This window comes from Tachysurus fulvidraco, chromosome 23 (genome assembly GCF_022655615.1).
Source record: "Tachysurus fulvidraco isolate hzauxx_2018 chromosome 23, HZAU_PFXX_2.0, whole genome shotgun sequence".
NCBI classification, from domain to species: domain Eukaryota; kingdom Metazoa; phylum Chordata; class Actinopteri; order Siluriformes; family Bagridae; genus Tachysurus; species Tachysurus fulvidraco.
Window position 1 is genome coordinate 15674299 of NC_062540.1, and position 10230 is coordinate 15684528.

Here is a 10230-nt window from a genome sequence, read left to right on the forward strand (position 1 = left end):
ACCAATACTGAGAATTTGGATTTGTTTATTTTAAATTCATTTCTTCATAAAGATTTCAAACAAACCTTCATACAGCTGCAGACTGCTTAGAGTCAGAGTTCGTTCTGTGGATTGTGTTCACTGGACTTCCAGAGATAGCGTTGTCTTTTCTACTGCTTCTTACTTGGATTTTGTTCTATTTTTATCACGATTTTTCTCCTTGAAAAGGAGCAAAGAGAGGTTGGGAGGCGGAGCTTGGCGTCCCGGCCCCCTCTTTAGGAAAAGTGACACTCTGTCTTTAAAAAAAAAAAACGTTTGAGCGGGGAGATAAGGAATTTAGTGGCTTTATCAGAAATGCCTCTGTTTAATTTAACAGGGTGAGGCACTTAGGTTCTGGCACCGGCCTCTTGGCTTTAGTGATAAATTTGCAAGAAAGTGGAAAAAGCTCAGAAGCTCGAGAACAGATTAGTGGGTTACAAATATAGAAGTGACACTATTAGTCAGGTGCTCGGCTCAACAAGTGGCCAGCTCTGATAGGAGTGTGTGCTGGAGGCTGTGCTGCTTCTGCTTCTGCTGCCGGATTGATTGCAGTGTCAGGCTGATTGGAGCAGTGAAGCATGGACCGTTTGTGTTTCCCATAACTACTGACCTCGTCTCTTCCTGCTCTAGGCTCTCGTTCTCCTTTCCTCGTTCTCCCTTCCTGCCAGCTTTCCCTTTTTCTCCCTCCCTCCTCCCTTACGCTCCGCAACAGTTGGTGTGTGTTCATCTTGGCTGCGCTCCATGGTCTGTTTGATGTGGTTTGCAGAAGTCCCGATCTACAGTCCCTGGCCACTCTTTCTGTCATCGGTAGACCTGCTGTCTCTTCAGCCTCCATTGACTCCGTTTAACCTCCGCCTACCTACGGCACGTTTAAACAGCTGCTCACCTCCCTGCTCCTCTCTGGAGATGAGAAGAGTGTTATTGTGTCATTCTTCCAAGCGCCGATTCGGTGTTTGCTGTAGGATTCTGTTTTTTTTACAGACTCAGACACAGACTCTTTGGCTTCCAGATTTAGACCTTTCGCACAACAAACACGTGTTGTGTTTTAAAATAAAGTGTTTGTGTTGGGAGGTGGTGGTGGGGCTAATGATGACCTGAATCTCTGAGCCAAACCAACAGCTGAATTTCTGATTTTCAGGCATATAGTAAATTAGCCACGTATGCTGTTGTTGCTTTTGAACCATACAGCACTAGGTTGCATTCCTCTCGGAAGATGTGAAGAGCATGCTGTATTTTCCATAAAGAGAGAACGAGAGAGAGAGAGAGAGAGAGAGAGAGGTACAGCAGAGACAAATGACCCTGCACGAGTCGCTGTTGATTCAGAGGACTGTGCTGAAGAGAGGCAGTGACCCTACATGGGCACCTTTCCTGCCTATACCAGCACGTATAAGGTAAACTGATAGGCGAGTGAAATATCTCCCACTTACACAAAAGAAGGCAGGCTGGAAGAGGGCAGACAGGACGGATATGGATTTGCTCACAAAGCCGATAAGGTCTCGTTTTGGAAATAAATAGTCTTTGCCAAGAACATTCAGTCATGCTAAGTGGAAGAGAAGCTCTAGTTCACAGCGGCTGAATACTGGACCATCTCGTCCCAGGAAAACGATATTATTAAAACCCGCAGTTGGTCCTGTCTGTTCGCAGGGAATCGTGTTGAACTATTGACTTATTCGTAATGAGACTGTAAATGTATCCAAGAAAATAGTTTTCACCGGTTAAGGATAAAATGATGAAAGGGTCCATTGTGCATTTTTTGGAGTAGAATAAAGTACTTTATTAATCCTCAAGGGGAAATTTGGTGTCACAATTTACTAGCCACTACACAGGAGCACGAGGGAGGACTAGGGCATAAGACTAGGACTTAAAGTGCACACAGACAAATACACCGATATTACAGGTTGTACGTTAGACGTGTTTTATCCAAAGCGGTACGGTAATACTTGATTTTATTCAAATTAAAATTTGATTTTATGTAGAATCCAAACACAGAATGGGACCTCAGTCCAGTGTAGGGCATTACAAACTCAAATTAGAGTAGACAATCTGCCTACTTGGTTGTTTTTTGAGCTGGGAGGAAACTGGAGAACCCAGAGCAAAGCCACAGACTCACAGATTCCTCACAGACATCATCTCGAGGTCAGGAGTGATTTGAGGACCCTGGGGTAAACATGTATTCATCACACAGAGCTGTACAAGAAGACATTGTGGAGATTAGAGCAGAGAAACGAACCGCGTTTTCTTTAAACGTAAACGACACACCAGAAATTTTTTATAACCTTGTCTCTGAAGACAGAGCTGAAGTCATTTTATATTTTATATATAGTTATATAAAAATAACTAGTGTTAGAAATCTCACACTTTATGTTGTTGGTACACACAAACCTTCCCTCACTGATGCAGACTGATGAAGGAAGTTTGTCATTTTCCATAAACATTGCTTAGATTTTTAGATGATTATTTAAATAAATACAAAATTTAAAACAACACGACAGAAAGGTCAACGCAGCATGTGTGAGTAATGAAAGAACAGAATTTGAGAATGAACCGAGATCTGGATGTACGTGTCAAATATGGGATCTAACCGAGGATGAGATCTCACTTTCCTTTAAAGTCAGGTCAGAGTACAGGGTGTGATAACTGGTATGTAAACATTCACGGCTGGCCCTCGGGCGCTGTCCAGGACAGCAGGGCTCTCAGTTTCAGGGCCAGGCAGAGATGTACATGGAGCAGACACTGCTGTCACATCACGCTCACCTACTTGTATCAGCCTGCAGCTACACATGCCACCATCATCTGCCTCCTGCATGCCAGCCCCCTAATACACTAGCATACACACACATACACAAATATACACACACATACGCATACACAGACACACATACACACACCACGCACATACACAGATATACACACACATACGCATACACAGACACACACACTCACACATGCACACACACACACACACACATACACACACATACACACACTCACTCACAAACACATAGACACAAATATTCACACACATACACATACAGTACACACACATACATACACACACATACACGCATACACAAACACACACCACACACACATATGCACACACATACACAGACACACACACACACTCACTCACACACACATACACACAAATATGCACACACATACGCATACGCATACACAGACACACACACACTCACACATGCACACACACATACACACAAATATTCACACACATGCACATACACATACAGTACACACACATACATACACAGACATACACACATACGCATACACAAACACACACCAGACACACACATACACACATATGCACAAACATACACAGACACACACACTCACTCACACATACACACAAATATGCACACACATACGCATACACACATACATATGTACACACGCGCATACACACATATGTACACACATACGCATACACAAACACACACTCACACATACACAGACACACACACTCATTCTCACATACTGTACACACACACACACACACACATACTGTTTTGTGTCTTCAGTTCTATGATGTATGATCCAGCCGCACTATTGGTGTGGAACAATAGTGTTCTAATCTATCATGGTGGTGTCACTGGATTTGAGGAGATCTTTTCATTCTTGCTCTGTTCAGTTATGGCTTAAAAACTCCCACAGACTCCATAAACCGATGACACAGGAGAAACTTTTGATTTACGAAAAAAAAAAACATTTGTTTGACGGCTTTTATTGATGCTACAAAAAATTTTAACAAAATAAATGTTACTGTTGTGCCTAAGGACCTTCGTGAGGAAAATAAGTCACAGCAGCCCATCAGTACAGATTTAATTCAGTTAAATATTAAGCATATTATTTAAACACACAGGATAGTATTTTTAATAAGATATCATTTAAGATATCATTTCTTTAAATCTCTCTGCAAAAAAGTGTTTTTTATTAAAATTATTAGATTTAAGTTGACATTATTTATAGTCTCTACTTGTTTTGAAGTTTTAGATTAACTTTATTTAGTATAATAACAGGCCAAAAAAAAATAGAACAAAATTTATACAAAAGATTATAATAACGTTAATAAGGATCGGTTGTAATTTCCATAACTGTAACAAAATCACTAAAAGTGGATGATGTTCTTAAGGTCCATCGGACCCCACTTTGGACTTTAGGGATACAGACTGAATCTTAAAGTGGGAGAGTCACATGATCATTAAGCTTAGCCAGGAGATTATTATTTAATGACGCTACAGTGGAGGAGATCATATTAACGCTGTTATGTTTGTTATAGTCAAGTTGTTATAAACTATAGAAACTATAGTCTAATTAGGCACAAGGTCTGATGTTTAACCTAAACTTCAGTAACTAAAAAGCAAACAAAAAAAAGTCACTTTTAATAAAATTCACACAGGAGCTGATCATTTGAAAATTTTAAATGGACATTTATTGCAATTGTGATATTGTCATATTTTGAAATTAAATAATGAAACAAATAAATACCAATGTACAATGTTCGCCTATTGTGCCTGATATATAAACATTTCAATTAATAAATCTGTGAGATATGTGGCTTCATGGGGTTGATATTTATTTGTTTGTTTGTGTGTTTGTTTGTTTATTATTTTTATCGAACCTTTTGTTAGTTAGCTTCTTTTTGTTTCATTTGCTTTCTTTTATTTATTTATTTGTGTGTTTGTTTGTTTATTTATTTATTTATCATACCTTCTGTTTGTCTGCATAATAATTTTTAGTTAGTTCGTTTTTTCTTGTTTTATTTCACTCTTGCTTTCTTTTTTATATTTATTTGTTTATTTGTTTGTTTGTTTGTTAATGATTTATTTTTTATTTATTTATAATTTTTTTATATTTTGTAATTCCCAAAAAGGCATTAGAACTTTTTTTTAAGGAATAAAAAAAAATGTTTTGAAGACATTACTCTAACATCATTACTTTTTTATTTAAGGAATAAAAAAAAAAAGCTGTTTTGAAGACATTACTCTAACCTACGCTTTCTAGCACTTCCATGCGAGTGTAAACGGAGCTGGCAGCGGTGCTGGTGAGGAGAAAACCACATGGATGGTGGATAATGAACCCATTCCAGTTCATCACTGCCACAAATGTGCACTTTGCTTTTTGTGTGAAAGTGTAGTTTGGGTTTTTTATTATAGCAACCCCATTTTCCATCACATAACCATCAGCATTACGAGAGCATGGATTTCTAAATTAAATAAAAACGACTGCTGTCCTTTTTGTCCTGGCTTTCTTTCCTCTCCGGTGTTTAGCGACGTTTAGTTTCTTACAGATCAACAGCCAGAAGAAGTGGCTTGGATTCAGAAAAGATTTTTAACTGAGGCCAACAGGGTGAAGCTTTTAAACCTGATTACTTATTAGGCAAATTCTCCCTTATTAAGTATGAGAATTTTTTTTTTGCAAATGTATTTAAATGAGCAAAGCCTGATAAATGAACAGTGGTGCCGGTGATTAATTAATTGAATAATTAATGAGATGTATGCCTATTAATAATGCAGCTCTGTATTGTCCTTCAAATAAATGTTTTTTTTTCCCCACAGATTGGACCAGGAGTCTAAAAATAACATCTTAATAGATTTCCAAAATGTAAAGCACTTCAGATTGTGCCTTTTCTGAGTGATTACAGTGTTTATTAATTAATATTTAAAATATTTTAATAATGAAGGATGTGTGTAGGGGGACGGGGGGACGGGGGGGCGATCGGGGACCTGAGATGGAGCCCACACATGCAGTGAGTGACTGTGAGTGTAAGTAGCTGATCTGTCCTCACTCACAGCCCTGCGTACTGACACAGTTCAGGCCCTAATACTTGTCTATTCCGATTAGGATTAGTTGGTGTCAGAGCCACTGAGAGAGACGAGGGCTGATAATCTAATAAATCGAGATAAAAAACACAGAGATTGGTTTACCGAGGAGCAGGATTTAGAGCTAGGCATCTCGGAGCGACACGGGGATTAGGCAAGCTTTTGATGCCGCTCTGTGCAGGCAGAGGCCCGGCCACATGAACAGAGGCATGCAGTGAGAGAGAGAGAGAGAGAGAGAGAGAGAGAGAGAGAGAGAGAGAGAGAGAGAGAGAGAGACATACTCAGAGAAACCAGTAAAGCTAGCCAGGGCTTTATTTTGCCGAATACACAGGAAGTTTAACTGGCAATGACAAGGTCATGGTAGGCCCCATACAAAAAGGCTTTGTTCCATAGGCAGATTAAACGGCTCTTCTGCAGTTTTTACACTTTTGGATCATGTCAGACATGTGAGTTAATCCGGACCAGAGAGGAAGCATTAGAGAGAGGGAGAGAGAGAGAGAGAGAGAGAGAGAGAGAGAGAGAGAGAGAGAGAGAGAGAGAGAGGAGAGGGGGGAGCGCGAGGAGAGAGGGGGGGAGCGAGAGTCGAGAGAGGGAGGGAGGGAGAGAGAGGGAGGGAGGGAGGGAGAGGGAGGGAGGGAGGGAGGGAGAGGGGAGAGGGAGGGAGGGAGGGAGAGAAAGAGAGAGAGAGGGAGAAGGAGAGAGGGAGGGAGGGAGGGAGAGAGAGATTTTTTGCATTATTTTAGTTATAATTCATTAATTAGATTATAATTCCTAAAATAGATTAATATAATTCATTTTGCATAATAATAATAATAATAATAATAATAATAATAATAATAATAATAATAATAATAATAATAATAATAATAATAATAATAATGTATATACTCTATATACTATCTATTATTATTATTATTATTATTATTATTATTATTATTATTATAACTTACGGCTTGCTTAAACTGCTTACGTCTGTCTTATATTTCTGTTATTCATTGTAAATCAATTATTTTGATTGAGTCCATTGTGAATGTTTATTATTCTTACACCTTTATTGTACATCCCTGATACATAGGTGACACTTTTGTGTAGTAAAATGGATTTTTACCTCTACATGATTACTGTTATTTTGTAAACACACAGAAACATCTATTCTATTTTTGGCTCCCAGTTTGGCAGCATTGTGTAAGTGAGTGTGAGTGAGTGTGTGAGTGGGTGTGTGAGTGAGTGTGTGAGTAATTGTGTGAGTGTGAGTGAGTGTGTGTGAGGGAGTGTGTGTATATGTGTGTGTATGTGTGTGTGTGTGTGTGTGTGTGTGTGTGTGTTTGTGTCAGTGAGTGTATGAGTGTGTGTGAGTATGTGTGTGTGTGAGTGAGTGAGAAATTGTGTGTGTGTGTGTGTGTGAGTGTATACATACTGTATATAAAATAATAATAATCAATAATAATAAGACATTTTGTTAAAAAGTGTTAATATCTCTTGGTGTCTGCAGACTTTTGGGACACACTGTATAATTAGTGGATCTGTGGCTCTGTCTAATCAAATATAACTAAAGTGTCCTCTTTATTGAACAGAAAACACAATCCCTTTAAAAACGAGAGTAAAATTTGTATGATTAATAAAGAGCAATGTGCTCGAATGGTATCCATGACTACAGAAAGTTTGTGTTTGTACAGAACATGATGTACACTTTTCCTGCTCTAACTGGTGTGTTGCTGATTTTGTTGAGCTGTACAGTAATGGATGAGCGTCTGTTTCACTCTTCTTTGCGTTTTGCTAACGTCGTACACTTTGTGTGTTGGCTTCGCATAGCCATGGCAACAGGCCAGGTCTGGGCATGTTGGAGGACTCTGTTTCACTTGGCTCTGCATTGTGCTTGGTGTTTAGAGCATTTCTCAAAAGAATTGTCAGTGTATTAGAAACTCACGTCGCTGCTCAGAGGACTGTTCAATGTCAGCGTAAAATAAATAAATAAATAAATAGATAGATAGATAAATAGATAAATAGATAAATAAATATATATATTTTTTATCATGTCTGTAAATAAATAAATAATATAAAAAATATATTGTTTATCATGTCTGTGGAGTTAATAAACAAAAATATTAGATTATTAACATATAAACCCGTAAAAATCATTTAATAATATATAATAATTAATATTATAATAATATATAATAATTAATAGATAATAATTATCTATCTATCTATCTATCTATCTATCTATCTATCTATCTATTTTATTTTATTTTATTTTATTCTATTTGTTTGTTTGTTTGTTTGTTTGTTTGTTTGTTTAGAAATAAAATGTATAACCAGAAACAGTTCATCCTCCTCTACATATTCAGTAGTTAAACATCCGCTCTGGGACTGAATATATTTCTGCCGCTCATTTTGATCATTTTTGATTATTTTGATTGAGTCCATCTTTCTCAAATTGACTTTATTACTCTTATTATAAAGAAATGAATTTGAAGCTCGACTAATAAAGGCTGTGAGAGGCTGTGCAGCCAACCTCTGGCAAAATACTTTTTTCCCTTTCTTGGGAGACATTTAGCAATATCATTTGGTAATTAACAGGAAAACGAGAGAGAAATAGAAAAGCCAATTACCTCTGTGAGGTAGCTAAAGGCCATTTTAAACTGTGTGCCCATGACATAATAATGTTTATGGTAAATATTATAGTTGGAGTCAGAAAGAGCCTGGCGTGAGAGAGCGATTGGGGGGAAAAAAGGCATCAATCTGAGACTGAGAATAATTTATTAAGATCTGAGATGCACCAATTATGTGGAAAGGACCAAAAAAAAAAATAAAAAAAATCAGACTCTCCAGGAACCGCATACATGATTGCAATCTTGATTAAATCCCCCTGGATCTAATGAGTTGATTTTCTGCTGTTAATATTGCATTGGCTGATGATGGATTTGTTAAGATAATGGAACGAAGCTAAAATATAAATGACTCCCTGTCAAGGAGCAGATTTTTGTCATTTTGTGTCTGACACCTTCAGTGCCGGGGATTTGCTGAGGCCTTTTGAGACAAGACTGACCAGCTGTGGAATACTGATCGTGTTGTGCAGTGCGGCGTCTTTCTTTACTCACAAGAAATATGCCGTTTTCCTGTTTTGTTTTGTTTTGTTTTTCTCTTAAGCTAGAATAAAGGGTAACTTCTCAAACTTCAAACTAATTTAAAAAAAAAAAAAAAAACAAACAAAAAAAACGCCCAGGCTGTAATGATCTATCTGTGAGTTGAAAATGCTGTGAATTGGCAACCGAAGGCCAGGACTTACAATAAACTGTTTGTATTGACTTGTTTTTAAAGATGAATAAATGATGAGGCCTGTCTTGGGTGCAGATCTGGCCTGCTTGGTCTGTCTCACATTTTTTTAAATGGCCTGTCACTTAGGTCAACAAGATGGCTGGAATTTGTGCTCTGTGCCATATTGATCACTTTTCATACATGAGTAACACGAGTGGTTTGCACAGCAGTGTGGAGGAAACATAATGCAAAAAGCATTAATAATCATACAGGATACTAGACTAGGGATTAGTGGAGGGTGCATTCATACACGCACGCACGCACGCACACACACACACACACACACACACACACACACACACACACACACACACACACACACACACACACACAGATGCCGGGAGCCCTTAGCTAGAGATCATGCATCATAAGAAAGTCGGGGTGGTTATGGTAACACAGCTAATCAAACATGTCTGTCAAGACCTATCTGGTTAACGGGAAGTTCAATAACAGAGTGGAATAATGGTGTTTTCGAAGACGGAGACTAAAAATATACGACAAGCTTGCAATCAAGGGTTATTAGCTCATGCCGTGTTTCCTTTAAGCTCTTAGAAAATGGTTCCCTTACCAACCATAATCATAGGTAAAGTTTTGATTTTATGACATTTCCAGATTGCTGTTGAATGTCATAAGAAGTGCTCCCCGAACGTCCCTGCTTTCTCTAATCATCTTAATCGCTATTGTAGTCCATTTTCATGCTTGGCCTGGCCTCCCGACCCCCCACCGCTCCTCTGCTCTCTCTGATATTACCAGGGAAACTGCGTGATCGGGCCTCGCCCTCGGGCCTTTCTTCCGCGTGTCACTTTTTTTTGTCCTGTAACATGTTTTTGCTCAAAAGTTTTTTAATCAATCAAGGATAAGGCAGAAAAGCGGCTTTGTCACGGCTGGGCCCGGGGTCGTGTGATGCTTGCTTTGCATAGTGACAGGTCCTCAAAGGAACAGAAAGGAATATTTTGGGGGGAAAATAGTGGTTTCCATGGTGCTGGCACTTGTTGCGCGCTGCTCCCTATTCTTTGCTCCCACGTAAGCGGGCTATTTCAAAGGGACAGAC

General features: G+C 38.6%; 1 long non-coding RNA gene across 1 annotated transcript in view; it reads right to left on the reverse strand.

Annotated features, from left to right (window-relative positions):
* The window catches only part of LOC113658220, a 2879-nt gene extending 2615 nt beyond the window's left edge, over nt 1–264 (reverse strand). Inside the window, exon 1 of the long non-coding RNA XR_003444340.2 lies at nt 66–264. This is a non-coding gene — a long non-coding RNA (uncharacterized LOC113658220). The remainder of the gene's footprint in view (nt 1–65) is intronic.
* Between the last annotated feature and the right edge of the window lie 9966 nt (nt 265–10230).